Raw genomic sequence first — 24,763 nt, 5'->3', positions numbered from 1 at the left:
TCAAGCAATTTGAATATCCATCAAAGACTTCATACAGGTGAGAAACCATTCAAATGTAATTTATGCAAGACAGCATTTTCAGATAAGTCGACTCTGAAATATCACCTACAAACACATTCTAGGAAGAAGTGGGATAGTTAATAGTTAACAATGAAAAATTTGGATGGAATAGTGATTTCTATAGACAGAAGTTGGGATAGACATTAAAGAATTAAAGCTGTCCCATGCAAGCTAATTCTCAGATCTAAACTAACGCTCTGCTTTAGTTTTGTGAAAATTCTCTGGTTTTTCTTTTTCTTTTACAAGTAAGGCTTCGTCTCCAACAAATCTTGTATTTTTAAAACTACAGAAGCAGAGCCAGTTCCTATTTTCTTCTTTGTTAGTGCATATTTTCCCTTCTAATTTTTATTATCTGGTAAAATATCTATTTAAATGGGTAATTTCAGCTCAAGTAGAATTTTTCAGTGTTCAATACGCATGATTATCTGGATTTTGAAGTATCCAACCTTTAACAAGGAAAACAAGGTCCTGTGGGACATGGCTCTTACCTTAGCTAAAAAAAAAAAAGAAAAATATTAGCATGTAAATAAATTAGGTTCAAAAAGGTCAAAAAACTTTTTCTTCAAATGGTTTGAAAACTAAGAAAAAATTGTAGTCCTATCGACATAAATCGTTAATAGTCAATTACATTGTGAAATTTCTACATAGTGTATACGAGCCATATTATTATTTTAGAGGGAGGACTGTCGAAAATTTGCCTATAGTATTTTTCTTTTTTTTTAATCTTATTGTTTGAAAAATACACCCAGGGGAACAAATTTACAAAAAATATAAAACCAATTTGTGTATCGCAAATAAGTGCCCATGCTGCATGAAAATGGGAGCCCCCCTTCTAGAGACCAGAATATAATTTATGCTTTCCTGAAAACAATTCTTGTTTCGAGGTAGGTGTTTTTATTTCTCTCAATACAGAAAAAAATCACCATCATAACCAAGATTACTGAAAATATAACGGAATATGAATTAACCATTAATGTATGTGCTGATATTCATTCCTGAAAGTCTAAATAATTTCGTTTTAAATCCTCATCATGCCCTGAAAATTTTGACTTATTGCTCTAATCTGTTCCTTATGTATTGTTGATACATCCTTTTGACAAACTCTTTGCAAATTGTGTGTTTTGATTTAGTCCAACTATCCCTTTGATAGTACCTAAAATTTTCATCTTAATATACATATAGTCCGAATAGAAAAAGTAGTTGTTGTAGTAGCGTGTACATATTGGATTTGAGTCAATTGATAATCCCCCCCCCGATTTTTCCCTGAAAGCTACAACTTAATACCTTAATCCACATCTCAGTTAATCCCTCTTGACAATCTGAATGAACATCGTGTGCTTTGATTTTGTTCAACAACATGTTCAACACAAACGTAAATTTGCTCGCAGTGTATTTAAGTATTTAACAAGTGAAGTATTTGAATTGCTTGAATGCATTATATGTCGGACCAAAGATACTGCTTTTTATTCCTAGAATAAGCAAGAACTGGACAGCAATTGTTACAAAAAGCTTCAGAGCCGTATTCTGTTGAATTTCTTTGGCTGAAATAAGTCTTAGCGTTTGCAGAATAATACTCTAATGCAAGCAGATCTTCGCTTGCATTAGCCTTGCTTTTCTTGCATATTTAATAGCCCCTCAATCTTCTGTTTCTTCAAGATATTGTCGGGTTCTTAGAAAAATTTCATTTTATCTTTGAATCATCTTTTTGATCTCCAATTGCTTTCAAATTATCCTGGGACAAAACTGATGTTTTGTCCCAGTTGCTTGAGCCCGTCTCATGAAATACAAGGGTTGGGCCGTTCGATTAGAATTAGAAGGTTTTTTAAAAGTACTGAAAACTTCAAGTTGATGAGCAAGGGATTGAAATGAGGGAAACCCCCTTCGTATATTGTACTATTTTTGTTCGTTTTAATTTTTAATGTTGTTCCTTACTCTGAGTTGAAAATTTTTTATTTATTTAATCAAATGAAGGGTACACATATTCCTAAAAAAATATTGACGCTTGAAAAATGATGAATGATCTTAAACAATTATTTAAACAATCTCTTATATAAGAGATTGCTTATCATTAGTTGAATTAAGTTAATAAATGTGTACTAGTAGTGGAAAAAGAAAAAAAAAATTTTGTAGCTTACAAGAACATTGTTGATGTGTTATGTTGTTACATCTTGTGAATTTGTTGTTAGTTTTTCCGATGAATAAATGCATTCAATGTTCCCTCCAACGTGGTTGAAATTCCATGTTCATGGACTAAGAATAGAGATATATTGTGCAAATGTTTTGCAATGTTTGAGGATGATATCTTGTTAGTGGCAGAATCAATGAACAAGCGATAGCATCTTGTTGATAGGACAAACTTGTATTTAGAAAAGAAGTACTAAAAATATTTAGCGAGAAGGGTTGAGTCCGAGGATATTCGTCGGGGACTTAAAGAAGAGTTTATAGATTTGGGTTTTAATTTGACAGCAAAAGGTGAGTTTCTTAAAATATAGAGATAGATTTTCAAAAGGGAAGCCTGACTCAAATATTGACTGCGACCCAGGTAGGTATGATTAATGGTACAAAGATGCATGAACAAGTACTTGCCAGTAAGATTATTTAAGCTGTGCATTAAGTTGGCGAAACATGGGTTATGAATTTGCTACTAAATTGAAGATCGTTCTGGTAGAGTATTTTAAATGGGTTTTTAAGGTAAATGGAATAATATAATTTGAAGGGTCATAGGTCATCATTGAGAAGTGAAAGACTCGTGGATATGACCAGACCTTTAGAAAAGCTCCTGAACAAGTCAGATTTCTGTATTGCAAAAACTAGACCCTGAAGCCGTACCGAAAAGTCGGCGACACGCCGCCGAAAAAAACGGCGGCGAGCTGTCGAGCTTGCATCAGCGTACTGACGCCGCCGCTGATTCTATCGGCGGAAGCGTGTTTTTTTTTTATTATCGATATAACCTCCAGGCTTCAACCGTCATCCCGGCTAATCTGTTTCTTAAATACAAATACTGTCTTCTTGAGCTCGCCATGTATATCGGTTTGTAGGAAGAATAAGAAGAAACTTTCCTTGAAACAAAAATTTCACCTTCCACTTTGAAATTCTGTTATTTTTTTTCTCATTTTTCGGATGAAAAGAGTTAGGTAAAAGAGCATTAGGCAATTCAGGATGTTATCTGGAAAAGAGCTAGAGCTAGTATAGATATATATATTTATAGAAATGTATTCCATTTTTTTTGCACAGTCAGTAGAGCACACTGAAGTTGAAGTAGCCTTAAACTTTGACTTGAAACTTCATAAATCGACCACTTCTTTCAGAAAAGAATTTTGGAGGATTATTCCGTGTTGATAAGAAAACAGGGTAAAGTTGCAGTTTAGTTCCCCCTGTAGTGTAGGGTACAGGGGCCTTATGGTAAAGGTGCAGGTTAGTTATCCCTGATAAAAACAACTTATTTCAGCAGATACAAAGAAGAAGCCCATTTGTGGCATTTTGTGGGACCCCAAGGTTCAATGTTAGTATCAGATCTCGCGAGTGGCAGTTTACGCTTGTCAAGTTCTGGTTGTACCAGCTGCAAGTGCCCCAGCTAAACGGATTTTTAGCACGACAGAACAGAGTGAGTAGGGAGCCAGGTATTACCGCGGACGGGACCGTGTGCTGTCATCTATAATTGATTCTAACGGTACCTAACCACATAGACAATGTTATTGATCCACTAAGGGGGACTAGATTTCTGAGAAATTGATTTGCATAATCGACTGGGACACGAGGGGAACTAGATTTCTGAGAAATTGATTTGCATAATCGGCGGTGAATTCTATCATGAGGGGATTTCATTTTTAAATATGGCTTCTCAGGTCTTTAGGTCTGAGAGATAATAATATTCTATTTTTAAATATGGCTTCTCAGGTCTTAAGGTCTGAGAGATAAATTAATATTCTTTTGAAACCTTAATAGTGTAACTAGGAACACCTTAGATATATTTTCGGAAATTCAAAAGAGATCAAGACAGATTGAATACATTTTACGCGGGAAATGGTTTCCTGGGAATTTCAAATGTGACAGCGCAGCAATTCCGAAACAAAGCAACATTCTGAAATTACTTTTAGGGGATTATTTGGGCAAAAACAATTTAATTGACCTTTTAGGGATTTTTTGGGCGAAACAGTTTGAGACATTTTAGAAGATGATTTAGGGTGAAACTCTGTGGTCGTTATGACACAAAAGGGCTCATCTTCCCCCCCCCCCCCCAACTTTTTGGCTTCCCCTTAGTATATCTTTTCAGAACAAGTTCCTTTCTTAATGTCTCTCTTAAAACCAATTTTACAAGTTGAAGTACTCCCACTTTTCACCCACAACTTTACATTATGGCTTTTGTATACCCCAACACCGAGCAATTCAGCAATTCTATCATTTCAGAACAAGTTCCTTTCTTAATTTCCCTCTTAAACCAATTTTACAAGTTGAAGTACTCATCATTATCACCCACAACTTTACATTATGGCTTTTTGAATACCGCAACACCAAGCACTTCAATAATTCTATCATTTCAGAACAAGTTCCTTTCTTAATATCCCTCTTAAAACAATTTTACAAGTTCAAGTCCTCATCTTTTTCATCCACAACTTTACCTTACGGCTTTTTGCATACCCCAACACCAAGCAATTCAATAATTCTATCATTTAAGAACAAGTTCTTTTCTTAATGTCCCTCCTAAACAAATTTTACAAGTTGAGGTACTCATCTTTTTCACTCCCAACAATACTTTATGGCTTTTTGCGTACCCCAACACCAAGCAATTCAGCAATTCTATCATTTCAGAACAAATTCCTTCCTTAATCTCCCTCCTAAGCCAATTTTACAAGTTGAAGTACTCACCATATTCACACACAACTTTACTATATGGCTTTTTGCATACCCCAACACTAGGCAATTCAACAATTATATCATTTCAGAACAACTTGTTTTCTTAATGTCCCTCCTAAACCAATTTTACAAGTTGAAGTACTCACCCTCTTCATCCACAACTTTACTATATAGCTTTTTGCATACCCCAACACCAAGCAATTCAGCAATTCTATCATTTCAAAACAAGTTCTTTTCTTAATGTCCCTCCTAAACCAATTTTACAAGTTGAAGAACTCACCCTCTTCACCCAAAACTCTATAGCTTTTTACATACCCCAACACCAAGCAACTCAACAATTAAATCATTTCAGAACAAGTTCTTTTCCCAATGTCCTAAACCAATTTTACAAGTTGAAGTACTCACCCTCTTCACCCACAACTTTACTTTATAGCTTTTTGCATACCCCATCGCCAAGCAATTCAGCAATTCTATCATTTTAGAACAAGTTCTTTTCTAAATGTCCCTCCTAAACCAATTTTACAAGTTCAAGTACTCACCCTCTTCATCCACAACTTTACTCTATAGCTTTTTGCATACCCCAACACCAAGCAATTCAGCAATTCTATCATTTCAGAACAAGTTCTTTTCTTAATGTCCCTCCTAAACCAATTTTACAAGTTGAAGAACTCACCCTCTTCACCCAAAACTCTATAGCTTTTTTCATACCCCAACCCCAAGCAATTCAACAATTAAATCATTTCAGAACAAGTTCTTTTCACAATGTCCCTCCTAAACCAATTTTACAAGTTGAAGTACTCACCCTCTTCACCCACAACTTTACTTTATGGCTTTTTGCATACCCCAACACCAAGCAATTCAGCAATTCTATCATTTCAGAACAAGTTCTTTTCTTAATGTCCCTCCTAAACCAATTTTACAAGTTGAAGTACTCACCCTCTTCAACCACAACTTTACTTTATGGCTTTTTGTATACCCTAACACCAAGCAATTCAGCAATTCTACCATTTCAGAACAAATTATTTTCTTAATATCCCTTCAAAACGAATTTTACAAGTTGAAATACTCACCCTCTTCACTCACAACTTTACTTTATGTATTTTTGCATACCCCAGCACCAAGCAATTCAAAAATTCAATCAATTCAGAACAAGTTCTTTACTTATTGTCCCTCCTAAACCAATTTTACAAGTTAAAGTACTAACCCTCTTCACCCACAACTTTACTTTATGGCTTTTTGCATACCCCAACACCAAGCAATTCATTAATTCTATCATTTCAGAACAAGTTCTTTTCTTAATGACGCTCCTAAATCAATTTTACAAGTTGAAATATTCACCCTCTTCACCCAAAACTTTACTTTGTGGCTTTTTGAATACCCAAACACCAAGCACTTCAATAATTATATCATTTCAGAACAAGTTCCTATCTTAATATCCCTCTTAAACCAATTTTACAAGTTTAAGTCCTCATCCTTTTCAGACACAACTTTACCTTACGGCTTTTTGCATACCCCAACACCAAGCAATTCAGCAATTCTTTCATTTCAGAAAAAGTTCTTTTCTTAATGTCTCTCCTAAACAAATTTTACAAGTTGAAGTACTCATCTTTTTCATTCCCAACTATACTTTATGGCTTTTTGCTTACCCCAACACCAAGCAATTCAGAAATTCTATCATTTCAGAACTAATTATTTTCTTAATGTCCCTCATCAAAAATTATTACAAGTTGAAGTACTCAACCTCTTTACCGAAAACTATACTTTACGGCTTTATTAATAATCCCCCATAAATTACTACAACAATGCTATCATTTCAGAACACGTCCTTTTATTAACGTCCCTCCTAAACCAATTTCACAAGCTGAAGTACTCATCTTTTTCATTCCCAACAATACTTTATGGCTTTTTGCGTATCCCAACACCAAGCAATTCATCAATTCTATCATTTCAGAAAAAGTTCTTTTCTTAATTTCCCTCCTAAACCAATTTTACAAGTTTAAGTACTCGCCATCTTCAGCCACAACTTTACTTTACGACTTTTTGCATACCCCAACACCAAGTAATTCAACAATTCTATCATTTCAGAACAAGTTCTTTTCTTAATGTCCCTCCTAAACCAATTTTACAAGTTGAAGTATTCTCACTCTTCACACACGACTTTACTTTATGGCTTTTTGCATACCCCAACACCAAGCAATTCAGTAATTCTATCATTTCAGAACAAGTTCTTTTCTTAATGACGCTCCTAAATTAATTTTAGAAGTTGAAATACTCACCCTCTTCACCCAAAACTTTACTTTGTGGCTTTTTGAATACCCCAACACTAATCACTTCAATAATTCTATCATTTCAGAACAAGTTCCTATCTTAATATCCCTCTTAAACCAATTTTACAAGTTTAAGTCCTCATCCTTTTCAGCCACAACTTTACCTTAAGGCTTTTTGCATACCCCAACACCAAGCAATTAAGAAATTCTATCATGTCAGAACAAGTTCTTTTCTTAATGTCTCTCATAAACAAATGTTACAAGTTGAAGTACTAAACATATTCATTCACAACAATAATTTACGGCTTTTTGCATACCCCAACACCAAGCAATGCAGCAATTCTATCATTTCAGACCAAAGTATTTTCTTAATGACGCTCCTAAATCAATTTTACAGGTTGAAATACTCACACTCTTCACCCACAACTTTACCTTATTACTTTTTGCATACCCCAACACAAAGCAATATAGCTATTCTATCATTTCAGAACAAGTTCTTTTCTTAATATCCCTCCTAAACCAATTTTACAAGTTGAAGTACTCACCCTTTTCAACAATGACTTTACTTTATGCCTTTTTGCAAACCCCAACACCAAGCAATTCAGCAATGTTACCATTTGAGAATAGGTTCTTTTCTTAATATCCCTCCTAAGGCAATTTCACAAGTTGAAGTATCATCCTCTTCACCCACAATTTTACTTTATGGCTTTTTGCATGCCCCAACACCAAGCAATACAGCTATTCTATCATTCCAGAACAAGTTCTTTTCTTAATGTCCCTCCTAAACTAATTTTACCATTTGAAGTACTCACCCACAACTTTACTTTATGGCTTTTTGCATACCCCATTAACAAGCAATACAGATATTATATCATCACAGAACAAGTTCTTTTCTTAAGGTCGCTTCTACACCAATTTTATCATTTGATGTACTCACCCTCTACACCAAAAGATTTAATTAATGCATTTTTTCTTATCCCACCCCTAAGAAATAAAAAAATTCTATAAGTTCAGATCAAGTGCTTTCTTAATGTCCCTCCTAAACACATTTTATAAGTTGAAGTACTCAAACTCTTCACTCACAACTTTATTTTATGTGTTTTTGTATGCCACAACACCGAGATATTCATCAATTCTAACAGTCCAGAAAAAGCTCTTTTCTTAATATACCTTATAAACTATTTTTCCAAGTTGATGTAATCCCCATCGTCACCCACAACTTTACTTTATGGGTTTTTGCATACCCCAACACCAAGAAATTAATCACTTCTATCATTTAAGACCAAGTTCTTTTATTAATGTCCCTCATACACCAATTTTATAATTGAAGTACTCACCCTCTTCACCCACAACTTTAATTTATGGCTGTTTGCATACCCCAACACCAAGTTATTCAGCAATTCTATCATTTCAGAACAAGTGCTTTCTTAATGTCTCTCCTAAACCAATTTTACAAGTTGAAGTACTCACCCTCTTCACCCTCAACTTTAATTTATGGCTTTTTAAATGCCCCAACACCAAGCAGTTCAACAATTCTATCATTTCAGAACAAGTTCTTTTCTTAATGTCCCTCCTAAACCATTTTTAAAAGTTGAAGTACTCACCCTCTTCACCACAACTTTACTTTATGGCTTTTTGCATACCCCAACACAAGCGAATCAGCAATTCTATCATTTCAGAACAAGTTATTTTCCTAATGTCCCTCCTCAACCAATTTTACAAGTTAATGTACTCACCCTCTTCACCCACAACTTTACTTTATGGCTTTTTTCATACCCCAGCACCAAGCAATTCAGCTATTCTATCATTCCAGAACAAGTTCTTTTCTTAATGTCCCTCCTAAACCAATTTTACCAGTTGAAGTACTCACCCTCTTCACCCACAACTTTACTTTATGGCTTTTTGCATACCCCAACACCAAGCAATTCATAACTTCTATCATCACAGAACAAGTTCTTTTCTTAATGTCCCTCCTAAACCAATTTTACAAGTTGAAGTACTCACCCTCTTCACACACAACTTTACTTTATGACTGTTTGCATACCCCAACACAAAGTAATTCAGCAATTATATCATTTCAGAACACGTGATATCTTAATGTCACACCTAAACCAATATTACAAGTTTAAGTACTCACCCTCTTCACCCACAACTTTACTTTATGACTTTTTGCATACCCCAACACCAAGCAATTCAGCAATTCTATCATTTCAGAACAAGTTCTTTTCTTAATGTCCCTCCTAAACCAATTTTACAAGTTGAAGTATTCACACTCTTCACCCACAACTTTACTTTATGTCTTTTTGCATACCCCAACACCAAGGAATTCAGTAATTCTATCATTTCAGAACAAGTTCTTTTCTTAATGACGCTCCTAAATCAATTTTAGAAGTTGAACTACTCACCCTCTTCACCCAAAACTTTACTTTGTGGCTTTTTGAATACCCCAACACCAAGCACTTCAATAATTCTATCATTTCAGAACAAGTTCCTATCTTAATATCCCTCTTAAACCAATTTTACAAGTTTAAGTCCTCATCCTTTTCAGCCACAACTTTACCTTACGGCTTTTGCATACCCCAACACCAAGCAATTCAGCAATTCTTTCATTTCAGAAAAAGTTCTTTTCTTAATGTCTCTCCTAAACAAATTTTACAAGTTGAAGTACTCATCTTTTTCATTCCCAACAATACTTTATGGCTTTTTGCGTATCCCAACACCAAGCAATTCAGAAATTCTATCATTTCAGAACAAATTATTTTCTTAATGTCCTTCATAAAACAATTTTACAAGTTTAAGTACTCTCCCTCTTCACACACAACTTTACTTTATGACTTTTTGCATACCCCAACACCAAGCAATTCATCAATGCTATCATTTCAGAACAAGTTCTTTTCTTAATATCCCTCCTAAACAAATTTTACAAGTTGAAGTCCTCATCCTCTTCACTCAACAATTTTACTTTATGGCTTTTTGCATACCCCAACACAAGCAATTCAGCAATTCTATCATTTCAGAACAAATTATTTTCCTAATGTCCCTCCTAAACCCATTTTACAAGTTAATGTACTCTCACTCTTCACCCACAACTTTACTTTATGGGTTTTTGCATACCCAAGCACCAAGCAATTCAGCAATTCTATCATTTCAGAACAAGTTCTTTTCTTTATGTCCCTCCTAAACCAATTTTAAAAGTTGAAGTACTCACCCTCTTCACCCACAACTTTACTTTATGGCTTTTTGCATACTCATACAGCAAGCAATTCAGCAATTCTATCATCTCAGAACAAGTTCCTTTCTTAATGTCCCTCTTAAACCAATTTTACAAGTTGAAGTACTCACCCTCTTCACCCAAAACTTTACTTTATGGCTTTTTGCATACCCAAACACCAAGCAATTCAGCAATTCTATCTTTTCAGAACAAGTTCTTTTCTTAATGTCCCTCCTAAACCAATTTTAAAAGTTTAAGTACTCATCCTCCTCACCCACAACTAGACTTTATGGCATTTTACAAACCCCAACACCAAGCGATTCAGCAGTTCTATAATTTCAGAACAAGTTCTTTTCTTAATGTCCCTCCTGAACCAATTTTACAAGTTGAAGTACTCACCCTCTTCATGCACAACTTTACTTTATGTCTTTTTGCGCACCCCTACACCAAGCAATTCAGCAATTATATCATTTCAGAACAAGTTCTTTTCCTTATGTCCCTCCTAAACCAATTTTACAAGTTGAAGTACTCACCCTTTTTACCCACAACTTTACTTTATGTCCTTTTGCATACCACAAACCCAAGAAATTAAATAATTCTATCATTTCAGAACAAATTCTTTTCTTAATGTCCCTACTAAGCCAATTTTACAAGTTGAAGCACTCACCCTCTTCACTAACAACTTTACTTTATGACTTTTTGCATACCCCAGCACCAAGCAATTCAGCACATATATCATCTCAGAACACGTTATTTTCTTAATGTCTCTCCTAAATCAATTTTACAAGTTGAAGTACTCACCCTCTTCACCCACAACTTTAATTTATGGCTTTTTGCATATCTCAACACCAAGCAATTCAGCAGTTCTATAATTTCATAACAAGTTCCTTTCTTAATATCCCTCCTAAACCAATTTTACAAGTTGAAGTTATCAACCTCTTCACCCACAACTTTACTTTATGGCTTTTTGCATACCCCAATACCAAGCAATTCAGCAATTCTATCATCTCCGAACAATTTCTTTTCTTAATGTCACTTCTAAAACAATTTTATAAGTTGAAGTATTCACACTTTTCACCCGCATCTTTACTTTATGGCTGTTTGAATATCCCAACAACAAGCAATTCAGAAGTTCTATCATTTCAGGACAAGTTTCTTTCTTAATTTCAATCATAAACAAATATTACAATTTGAAGTACTCACACTCTTCACTCACAACTTTACTTTATGTCTTTTTGCATATCTCAACGCCAAGCAATTCAATAATTCTATAATTTCAGAACAATTTCCTTTCTTAATGTCCCTCCTAAACCAATTTTACAAGTTGAAGTATTCACACTCTTCACCCACAACTTTACTTTATGGCTTTTTGCATACCCCAACACCAAGCAATTCAGCAGTTCTATAATTTCAGAACAAGTTCTTTTATTAATTTCCCTTCTAAACCAATTTTACAAGTTGAAGTAATCACACTCTTCACCCACAACTTTACTTTATGGCTTTTTGCATACCCCAACACCAAGCAATTCAGTAATTCTATCATTTAAGAACAAGTTCTTTTCTTAATGTCTCTCCTAAATAAATTTTAGAAGTTGAATTACTCACCCTCTTCACCCAAAACTTTACTTTGTGGCTTTTTGAATACCCAAACACCAAGCACTTCAATAATTCTATCATTTCAGAACAAGTTCCTATCTTAATATCCCTCTTAAACCAATTTTACAAGTTTAAGTCCTCATCCTTTTCAGCCACAACTTTACCTTACGGCTTTTTGCATACCCCAACACCAAGCAATTCAGCAATTCTTTCATTTCAGAAAAAGTTCTTTTCTTAATGTCTCTTCTAAACAAATTTTACAAGTTGAAGTACTCATCTTTTTCATTCCCAACAATACTTTATGGCTTTTTGCGTACCCCAACACCAAGCAATTCAGCAATTCTATCATTTCAGAACAAGTTATTTTCTTAATGTCCCTCCTAAACCAATTTTACAAGTTGAAGTACTCGCCCTCTTCACACACAACTTTACTTTATGGCTTTTTGCATACCCCAACACCAAGCAATTCAACAATTCTATCATTTCAGAACAAGTTCTTTTCTTAATATCCCTCTTAAAACAATTTTACAAGTTTAAGTCCTCATCTTTTTCACCCACAACTTTACCTTACGGCTTTTTGCATACCCCAACACCAAGCAATTCAATAATTCTATCATTTCAGAACAAGTTCTTTTCTTAATGTCCCTCCTAAACAAATTTTACAAGTTGAGGTACTCATCTTTTTCACTCCCAACAATACTTTATGGCTTTTTGCGTACTCCAACACCAAGCAATTCAGCAATTCTATCATTTCAGAACAAGTTCTTTTCTTAATGTCCCTCCTAAACCTATTTTACAAGTTGAAGTAATCGCCATCTTCACCCAAAACTTTACATTATGGCTTTTTGCATATCCCAACACCAAGCAATTCAGCAATTCTATCATTTTCGAACAAATTCTTTTCTTAATGTCCCTCCTAAACAAATTTTACAAGTTTAAGTCCTCGCCCTCTTTATCCACAACTTTACTCTATATCTTTGTGCGTACCCCAAAAACAAGCAATTCATCAATTAAATAATTTCAAAAACATTTCTTTTCTTAATGTCACTCTTAAATAAATTTTACAAGTTGAAGACCTCAACCTCTTCACACACAACTTTACTTTATAGCTTTTTACATACCACAACCCAAAGCAACTCACCAATTCAATCAATATAGAAAAAGGTCAATTCCCAATGTCCCTCCTAAACCAAGATTAAAAGTTTAAGTACTCACCCTCTTCACCCACAACTTTACTATATAGCTTTTTGCGTATCCCATCGCCAAGCAAGTCAGTAATTCTATCATTTCAAAACAAATTCTTTTCTAAATATCCCTCCGCAACCGAAATTTTACAAGTTCAAGTACTCACCCTCTTCACCCACAACTTTACTCTATAGCTTTTTGAATACCCCAACACCAAGCAATTCAGCAATTCTATCATTTCAGAACAAGTTCTTTTCTTAATGTCCCTACTAAACCAATTTTACAAGTTGAAGAACTCACACTCTTCACCCAAAACTTTATAGCTTTTTTCATACCCCAACTCCAAGCAACTCAACAATTATATCATTTTAGAACAATTTCTTTTCAAAATGTCCCTCCTAAACCAATTTTACAAGCTGAAGTACTTGACCTATTCGCCCACAACTTTACTTTCTGGTGTTTTGCATCTCCAAACGCCAAGCTTGTCATCAACTTTAACGTTTCCGAACATATTATTATCTTAGCGACCCTCCGAAACAAATATAAATAGCTGAATTGACCACCATCTTCGATAACGACTATACTTTATGGAGTTTTGCATACTCCAAAATAAGGCAAGTCAGCAATTTTACCATTTCAGAACAAGTTCTTTTCTTAATGTCCCTCCTAAACGAATTTTACAAGTTGAAGCAATCACATTCTTCACCCAAAACTTTACTTTATGAATTTTTGAATACCCCAACACCAATAAATTCAACAATTATATCATTTCAGAACAAGTTCTTTTCTTAATGTCCCTCCTAAGCCAATTTTACAAGTTGAAGTAGTCACCCTCTTCACCCACAACTTTACTTTATGCCTTTTTGCATACCCCAACACCAATCACTTCAGCAATTCTATCATTTCAGAACAAGTTCTTTTCTTAATGACGCTCCTAAAACAATTTTACAAGTTGAAATATTCACCCTCTTCACCCAAAACTTTACTTTGTGGCTTTTTGAATACCCAAACACCAAGCACTTCAATAATTCTATCATTTCAGAACAAGTTCATATCTTAATATCCCTCTTAAACCAATTTTACAAGTTTAAGTACTCATACTGTTCACCCACAACTTTACCTTAGGGCTTTTTGCATACCCCAACACCAAGCAATTCAGCAATTCTTTCATTTCAGAAAAAGTTCTTTTCTTAATGTCTCTCCTAAACAAATTTTACAAGTTGAAGTACTCATCTTTTTCATTCCCAACAATACTTTATGGCTTTTTGCGTACCCCAACACCAAGCAATTCAGCAATTCTATCATTTCAGAACAAGTTCTTTTCTTAATGTCCCTCCTAAACCAATTTTACAAGTTGAAGTACTCGCCCTCTTCACACACAACTTTACTTTATGGCTTTTTGCATACTCCAACATCAAGCAATTCAACAATTCTATCATTTCAGAACAAGTTCTTTTCTTAATGTCCCTCCTAAACCAATTTTACAAGCTGAAGTACTCACCCTCTTCACCCACAACTTTACTTTATAGCTTTTTACATACCCCAGCACCAAGCAATTCAACAATTCAATCATTTCAGAACAAGTTCTTTTCTTAATGTCCCTCCTAAACCAATTTTACAAGTTGAAGTACTCACCCTCTTCACCCACAACTTTACTTTATGGCTTTTTGCATACCCCAACACCAAGCAATTTAGCAATTCTATCATTTCAGAACAAGTTCTTTTCTTAATGTCCCTCCTAAACCAATATTACAAGTTTAATTGCTCGCAATTTTTACACGCGACTATACTTTAGACCGTTCTTCATGCCCCCATGCCTATCAAGCTAGCAGTGATCTCACTTCCTTATTAATTACGTACTTAACGTCCCTCCGCCATCGAAATTCCACGCTTTTTAACTCATACTTGGTGCTCGAGACATCCCTTTACGGCTGTCAGTACATCACCTCGACAGTCTTGACCGCAACGCAATAATTAAAGAAACTATCACGTAAGAAGTATCTCTCTTCAGTCAATATTAAAAGTTGACTTGCTCACCCTCTTCACCAACAACTATACTTTATGGCTTTCTGTATATCCCAACATAAAGAAATTCAGCTATTCTATCATTACAGAACAAGTTCTTTTCTTAATGTCCCTCCTAAACTAATTTTACCACTTGAAGTGCTCACCCTCTTCACCCTCCACTTTACTTTATGGGTGCTTGTATACCCCAACACCAAGCAATTCATCAATTCTATCATTTCATAACAAGTTCTTTTCTTAATAACCCTCCTAAACCAATTTTACAAGTTGAAGTACTCACCCTCTTCACCCACAACTTTACTTTATGGCTGTTTGCATACCACAACACCAAGTTATTCAGCAATTCTATCATTTCAGAACAAGTGCTTTCTTAATGTCTCTCCTAAACCAATTTTACAAGTTGAAGTACTCACCCTCTTCACCCTCAACTTTAATTTATGGCTTTTTAAATGCCCCAACACCAAGCAGTTCAACAATTCTATCATTTCAGAACAAGTTCTTTTCTTAAGGTCCCTCCTAAACTAATTTTACAATTTGAAGTACTCACCCTCTTCACCAAAACTTTACTTTATGGCTTTTTGCATACCCCAACACAAGCAATTCAGCAATTCTATCATTTCAGAACAAATTATTTTCCTAATGTCCCTCCTAAACCAATTTTACAAGTTTATGTACTCACCCTCTTCACCCACAACTTTACTTTATGGCTTTTTGCATACCCAAGCACCAAACAATTCAGCAATTCTATCATTCCAGAACAAGTTCTTTTCTTAATGTCCCTCCTAAACCAATTTTACCAGTTGAAGTACTCACCCTCTTCACCCACAACTTTACTTTATGGCTTTTTGTATACCCCAACACCAAGCAATTCAGCAATACTATCATTTCAGAACAAGTTCTTTTCTTAATGTCCCTCCTAAACCAATTTTACAAGTTTAAGTTCTCACCCTCTTCACCCACAACTTTACTTTATGACTTTTTGCATACCCCAACACCAAGATATTCAGCAAATATATCATTTCAGAACAAGTGCTTTCTTAATGTCACACCAAAACCAATTTTACAAGTTTAAGTACTCACCCTCTTCACCCACAACTTTACTTTATGACTTTTTGCATACCCCAACACCAAGCAATTCAACAATTCTATCATTTCAGAACACGTTCTTTTCTTAATGCCCCTCCTAAACCAATTTTACAAGTTGAAGTATTCACACTCTTCACCCACAACTTTAATTTATGGCTTTTTGCATACCCCAACACCAAGCACTTCAGAAATTCTATCATTTCAGAACAAGTTCTTTTCTTAATGACGCTCCTAAATCAATTTTAGAAGTTGAAATACTCACCCTCTTCATCCAAAACTTTACTTTGTGGCTTTTTGAATACCCCAACACCAAGCACTTCAATAATTCTATCATTTCAGAACAAGTTCCTATCTTAATATCCCTCTTAAACCAATTTTACAAGTTTAAGTCCTCATCCTTTTCAGCCACAACTTTACCTTACGGCTTTTGCATACCCCAACACCAAGCAACTCAGCAATTCTTTCATTTCAGAAAAAGTTCTTTTCTTAATGTCTCTTCTAAACAAATTTTACAAGTTGAAGTACTCATCTTTTTCATTCCCAACAATACTTTATGGCTTTTTGCGTATCCCAACACCAAGCAATTCAGCAATTCTATCTTTTCAGAACACGTTATTTTCTTAATGTCCCTCCTAAAACAATTTTACAAGTTTAAGTACTCGCCCTCTTCACACAAAACTTTACGTTACGACTTTTTGCATACCCCAACACCAAGCAATTCAACAATTCTATCATTTCAGAACACGTTCTTTTCTTAATGTCCCTCCTAAACCAATTTTACAAGTTGAAGTATTCACACTCTTCACCCACAACTTTACTTTATGGCTTTTTGCATACCCCAACACCAAGCAATTCAGCAATTCTATCATTTCAGAACAAGTTCTTTTCTTAATGACGCTCCTAAATCAATTTTACAAGTTGAAATACTCACCCTCTTCACCCAAAACTTTACTTTGTGGCTTTTTGAATACCCCAACACTAATCACTTCAATAATTCTATCATTTCAGAACAAGTTCCTATCTTAATATCCCTCTTAAACCAATTTTACAAGTTTAAGTACTCACACTATTCACCCACAACTTTACCTTAAGGCTTTTTGCATACCCCAACACCAAGCAATTCAGCAATTCTTTCATTTCAGAAAAAGTTCTTTTCTTAATGTCTCTCCTAAACAAATTTTACAAGTTGAAGTACTCATCATTTTCAGTCACAACAATACTTTATGGCTTTTTGCATACCCCAACACCAAGCAATTCAGTAATTCTATCATTTCAGAACAAGTTCTTTTCTTAATGACCCTCCTAAACCAATTTTACAGGTTGAATTACTCACCCTCTTCACCCAAAACTATACCTTATGACTTTTTGTATACCCTAAAACCAAGCAATTCAGCGATTCTACTATTTCAGAACAAGTTATTCATTTAATATCCCTCATAAACGAATTTTACAAGTTGAAGTACTCACCATATTCAGACACAACTTCACTGTTTGGCGTTTTGTATACCTCAGCACCAAGCAATTCATCAATTCTATAATTACATAACAAGTTCTTTTCTTAATGTCCCTCCTAAACCAATTTTACAAGTTGAAGTACTCACCCTCTTCACCCACAACTTTACTTTATGGCTTTTTGCATGCCCCAACACCAAGCAATACAGCTATTCTATCATTCCAGAACAAGTTCTTTTCTTAATGTCCCTCCTAAACTAATTTTACCATTTGAAGTACTCACCCTCTTCACCCACAACTTTACTTTATGGGTTTTTGCATACCCCAACACCAAGCAATTCAGCAATTCTATCATTACAGAACAAGTTCTTTTCTTAATGTCCCTCCTAAACTAATTTTACAAGTTGATGTACTCACCCTCTTCACCAAAACTTTACTTTATGGCTTTTTGAATACCCCAACACCAAGATATTCAGCAATTCTATCATTTCAGAACAAGTTCTTTTCTTAATGTCCCTCCTAAACCAAGTTTATCATTTGAAGTACTCACCCTCTTCACCCACAACTTTACTTTATGGCTTTTTGCATACCCCAACACCAAGAAATTCAGCAATTCTATCATTACAGAACAAGTTCTTTTCTTAATGTCCCTCCTAAACCAATTTTACCAGTTGAAGTACTCACCCTCTTCACCCACAACTTTACTTTATGGCTTTTTGTATACCCCAACACCAAGCAATTAAGCAATTCTATCATTTCAGAACAATTTCTTTTATTAATGTCCCTCCTAAACCAATTTTATAATTGAAGTACTCACCCTCGTCACCCAAAACTTTACTTTATGGCTGTTTGCATACCACAACACCAAGTTATTCAGCAATTCTATCATTTCAGAACAAGTGCTTTCTTAATGTCTCTCCTAAACCAATTTTACTAGTTGAAGTGCTCACCCTCTTCACCCTCAACTTTAATTTATGGCTTTTTAAATGCCCCAACACCAAGCAGTTCAACAATTCTATCATTTCAGAACAAGTTCTTTTCTTAAGGTCCCTCCTAAACTAATTTTACAAGTTGAAGTACTCACCCTCTTCACCAAAACTTTACTTTATGGCTTTTTGCATACCCCAACACAAGCAATTCAGCAATTCTATCATTTTAAAACAAATTATTTTCCTAATGTCCCTCCTAAACCAATTTTACAAGTTAATGTACTCACCCTCTTCACCCACAACTTTACTTTATGGCTTTTTGCATACACAAGCACCAAGCAATTCAGCAATTCTATCATTTCAGAACAAGTTCTTTTCTTGATGTCCCTCCTAAACCAATTTTAAAAGTTTAAGTACTCACCCTCTTAACCCACAACTTTACTTTATGGCTTTTTGCATACTCCTAAACCAAGCAATTCAGCAATTCTATCATCTCAGAACAAGTTCATTTCTTAACGTCCCTCCTAAACCAATTTTACAAGTTTAAGTACTCACCCTCTTCACCCAAAACTTTACTTTATGGATTTTTGCATACCCAACACCAAGCAATTCAGCAATTCTATCTTTTCAGAACAAGTTCTTTTCTTAATGTCCCTCCTAAACAAATTTTACAAGTTGAAGTACTCACCCTCTTTACCCACAACTAGACTTTATGGCATTTTACAAACCCCAACACCAAGCGATTCAGCAATTCTATAACTTCAGAACAAGTGCTTTCTTAATGTCCCTCCTAAACCAATTTTACAAGTTGAAGTTCTCACCCTCTTCAAGCACAACTTTACTTTATGTCTTTTTGCGGACCCCTACACTAAGCAATTCAGCAATTATATCATTTCAGAACAAGTTCTTTTCCTTATGTCCCTCCTAAACCAATTTTACAAGTTGAAGCACTCACCCTCTTCACTCAAAACTTTACTTTATGTCTTTTTGCATACCCCAACACCAAGCAATTCAGTAATTCTATCAATTCAGAACAAGTTCTTTTCTTAATGTCCCTCCTAAACCAATTTTACAAGTTGAAGTACTCACCCTCTTCACCCACAACTTTACTTTATGTCTTTTTGCATACCCCAACACCAAAGCAATTCAGCAACTCTATCATTTCAGAACAAGTTCTTTTCTTAATGTCACTCCTAAACCAATTTTACAAGTTGAAGTACTCACCCTCTTCACCCACAACTTTACTTTATGGCTTTTTGCATATCTCAACACCAAGCAATTTAGCAATTCTATCATTTCAGAACAAGTTCTTTTCTTAATATCCCTCCTAAACCAATTTTACAAGTTGAAGTTATCACCCTCTTCACCCACAACTTTACTTTATGGCTTTTTGCATACCCCAATACCAAGCAATTCAGAAATTCTATCATCTCAGAACAAGTTCTTTTCTTAATGTCCCTTCTAAACCAATTTTACAAGTTGAAGTATTCACCCTCTTCACCCTCAACTTTACTTTATGGCTTTTTGCATACCCCAACACCAAGCAATTCAGTAATTCTATCATTTCAGAACAAGTTCTTTTCTTAATGACGCTCCTAAATCAATTTTAGAAGTTGAAATACTCACCCTCTTCATCCAAAACTTTACTTTGTGGCTTTTTGAATACCCCAACACCAAGCAATTCAAAAATTCTATCATTTCAGAACAAGTTCATATCTTAATATCCCTCTTAAACCAATTTTACAAGTTTAAGTCCTCATCCTTTTCAGCCACAACTTTAACTTACGGCTTTTTGCATACCCCAACACCAAGCAATTCAGCAATTCTTTCATTTCAGAAAAAGTTCTTTTCTTAATGTCTCTTCTAAACAAATTTTACAAGTTTAAGTACTCATCTTTTTCATTCCCAACAATACTTTATGGCTTTTTGCGTACCCCAACACCAAGCAATTCAGCAATTCTATCATTTCAGAACAAGTTCTTTTCTTAATGTCCTTCCTAAACCAATTTTACAACTTGAAGTACTCGCCCTCTTTACACACAACTCAACTTTACAGCTTTTTGAATACCCTAACACCAAGAAATTCAGCAATTCTTCATTTCAGAACAAGTTCTTTACGTAATGTCCCTCCTAAACCAATTTTACAAGTTGAAGTACTCACACTATTCACCCACAACTTTACTTTATGTCTTTTTGCATACCCCAACACCAAGGAATTCAGTAAATCTATCATTTTAGAACAAGTTCTTTTCTTAATGACGCTCCTAAATTAATTTTAGAAGTTGAACTATTCACCCTCTTCATCCACAACTTTACTTTGTGGCTTTTTGAATACCCCAACACTAATCACTTCAATAATTCTATCATTTCAGAACAAGTTCCTATCTTAATATCCCTCTTAAACCAATTTTACAAGTTTAAGTCCTCAACCTCTTCACCCACAACTTTACCTTACGGCTTTTTGCATACCCCAACACCAAGCAATGCAGCAATTCTATCATTTCAGAACAAGTTCTTTTCTTAATGACGCTCCTAAATCAATTTTACAAGTTGAAATACTCACCCTCTTCACCCAAACTTTACTTTATGTCTTTTTGCATACCCCAACACCAAGCAATTAAGCAATTCAATTATTTAAGAACTTGTTATTTCCTTAATATCCGTCCTAAAACAATTTTACAAGTTGAAGTACTCACCCTCTTCACCCGAAACTATACTTTATGCCTTTTTGTATACCTCAACACCAAGCAATTCAGCAATTCTATCATTTCAGAACAGGTTCTTTTCTTAATGTCCCTCATAAACCAATTTTACAAGTTGAAGTCCTCACCCTCTACACCCACAACTTTACTTTATGGCTTTTTGCATACCCCAACACCAAGCAATACAGCTATTCTATCATTCCAGAACAAGTTCTTTTCTTAATGTCCCTCCTAAACAAATTTTACCATTTGAAGTACTCACCCTCTTCACCCACAACTTTACTTTATGGGTTTTTGCATACCCCAACACCAAGCAATTCAGCAATTCTATCATTTCAGAACAAGTTCTTTTCTTAATGTCCCTCCTAAACCAATTTTATAAGTTGAAGTACTCACCCTCTTCACCCTCAACTTTACTTCAGGCCTTTTTGCATACCCCAAAACAAAGTTATTCAGCAATTCTATCTTTTCAGAACAAGTACTTTCTTAATGTCCCTCCTAAACCAATTTTACAAGTTGAAGTGCTCACCCTCTTCACCCACAGCTTTATTTTGTGGCATTTTAAATGCCCCAACACCAAGCAGTTCAACAATTCTATCATTTCAGAACAAGTTCTTTTCTTAAGGTCCCTCCTAAACTAATTTTACAAGTTGAAGTACTCACCCTCTTCACCACAACTTTACTTAATGGCTTTTTGCATACCCAAACACAAGCGATTCAGCAATTCTATCATTTTAAAACAAGTTATTTTCCTAATTTCCCTCCTAAACAAATTTTACAAGTTTAAGTACTCACCCTCTTCACCCAACACTTTACTTTATGGGGTTTTGAATACCCAAGCACCAAGCAATTCAACAATTCTATCATTAAAGACCAAGTTCTTTCCTTAAGCTTTCGCATCTGCATATATTAAAATTCGAAGTTATCGCCCTCTGAACCCACAATTATTATTTATGGCATTTTGCATACGGCAAAAGCAAGCAAGTCAGTAATTCTATCATCTCAGAACAAGTTCATTTCTTTATGTCCCTCTTAAACCAATTTTACACGTTTATGTACTCACCCTCTTCACCCAAAACTTTACTTTATGGCTTTTTGCAAACCCAACACCAAGCAATTCAGCAATTCTATCTTTTCAGAACAAGTTCTTTTCTTAATGTCCCTCCTAAACAAATTTTACAAGTTGAAGTACTCACCCTCTTTACCCACAACTAGACTTTATGGCATTTTACAAACCCCAACACCAAGCGATTCAGCAATTCTATTATTTCAGAACAAGTTCTTTTCTTAATGTCCCTCCTGAACCAATTTTACAAGTTGAAGTTCTCACCCTCTTCATGCACAACTTTACTTTATGTCTTTTTGCTCACCCCTACACCAAGCAATTCAGCAATTATATCATTTCAGAACAAGTTCTTTTCCTTATGTTCCTCCTAAACCAATTTTACAAGTTGAAGCACTCACCCTCTTCACCCAAAACTTTACTTTATGGCTTTTTGCATACCCCAACACCAAGCAATTCAATAATTCTATCATTTCAGAACATTTCTTTTCTTAATGTCCCTCCTAAACCAATTTTACAAGTTGAAGTACTCACCCTCTTCAATCACTACTTTACTTTATGTCTTTTTGCATACCCCAACACCAAGCAATTCAGCAATTCTATCATATCAGAACACGTTAATTTCTTAATCTCTCTCCTCAATCAATTTTAGAATATGAAGTGATCACACTCTTCACCGAAAACTTTACTTTATGGCTTTTTGCATACCCCAATACCAAGCAATTCAGCACTTCTATAATTTCAGAACAAGTTCATTTCTTAATGTCCTTCCTAAACCAATTTTAAAAGTTGAAGTTCTCACGCTCTTCACCCACAATTTCACTTTATGGCTTTTTGCATACCCCAATACCAAGCAATTCAGCAATTCTATCATCTCAGAACAAGTTCTTTTCTTAATGTCCCTTCTAAACCAATTTGATAAGTTGAAGTACTCACCCTCTTCACTCGCAACTTTACTTTATGGCTGTTTGCATACCCCAACACCAAGCAATTCAGAATTTCTATCATTTCAGAACAAGTTCTTTTATTAATGTCACTCCTAAACCAATTTTACAAGCTTAAGTACTTACCCTCTTCACCCACAACTTTACTTTATGACTTTTAGCATACCCCAACACCAAGTAATTCAACAACGATATCATCTCAGAACAATTTCTTTTCTTAATGTCCCTCCTAAACCATTTTTACAAGTTGAAGTATTCACACTCTTCACCCAAGATTTTACTTTATGGCTTTTTGAATACCCCAACACCAAGCACTTCAGTAATTCTATCATTTCAGAACAAGTTCTTTTCTTAATGACGCTCCTAAATTAATTTTACAAGTTGAAATACTCACCCTCTTCATCCAAAACTTTACTTTGTGGCTTTTTGAATACCCCAACACCAAGCACTTCAATAATTCTATCATTTCAGAACAAGTTCCTATCTTAATATCCCTCTTAAACCAATTTTACAAGTTTAAGTCCTCATCCTTTTCAGCCACAACTTTACCTTAATGCTTTTTGCATACCCCAACACCAAGCAACTCAGCAATTCTTTCATTTCAGAAAAAGTTCTTTTCTTAATGTCTCTCCTACACAAATTTTACAAGTTGAAGTACTCATCTTTTTCATTCCCAACAATACTTTATGGCTTTTTGCTTACCCCAACACCAAGCAATTCAGCAATTCTATCATTTCAGAACACATACTTTTCTTAATGTCCCTCCTAAACAAATTTTACAAGTTGAAGTACTCGCCCTCTTCACCCACAACTTTACTTTATGACTTTTTGCACATCACAACACCAAGCAATTCAGCAATTTTATCTTTTCAGAACAAGTTCTTTTCTTAATGTCCCTCCTAAACCAATTTTACAAGCTGAAGTACTCACCCTCTCCACCCACAACTTTACTTTATAGCTTTTTACATACCCCAGCACCAAGCAGTTCAACAATTCAATCATTTCAGAACAAGTTCTTTTCTTAATATCCCTCCTAAACCAATTTTACAAGTTGAAGTACTCACCCTCTTCACCCGCAACTTTACTTTATGGCTTTTTGTATATCCCAACACTAAGCAATTCAACAATTCTATCATTTCAGAACAAGTTCTTTTCTTAATGTCCCTCCTAAACCGATTTTACAAGTTGAAGTACTCACCCTCTTCACTCACAACTTTACTTTATGGCTTTTTGCATACCCCAACACCAAGCAATACAGCTATTCTATCATTCCAGAACAAGTTCTTTTCTTAATGTCCCTCCTAAACCAATTTTACCAGTTGAAGTACTCACCCTCTTCACCCACAACTTTACTTTATGGCTTTTTGCATACCCCAACACCAAGAAATT

At 34.9% G+C, this 24,763-nt stretch overlaps 1 protein-coding gene across 1 annotated transcript in view; it reads right to left on the bottom strand.

Moving 5' to 3' along the window:
- LOC148941759 (uncharacterized) overlaps positions 1-24,763 on the bottom strand; it is a 497,279-nt gene that overhangs the window by 425,969 nt on the left and 46,547 nt on the right. The gene's annotated exons all lie outside the window — the stretch shown is intronic.

Source organism: Artemia sp. Qi Xiang Cuo, chromosome 17 (genome assembly GCF_049724085.1).
Source record: "Artemia sp. Qi Xiang Cuo chromosome 17, ASM4972408v1, whole genome shotgun sequence".
NCBI lineage: Eukaryota > Metazoa > Arthropoda > Branchiopoda > Anostraca > Artemiidae > Artemia > Artemia sp. Qi Xiang Cuo.
The sequence above is the reverse complement of the archived record's forward strand: the minus strand, read 5'-3'. Positions and strand labels throughout refer to the sequence as shown.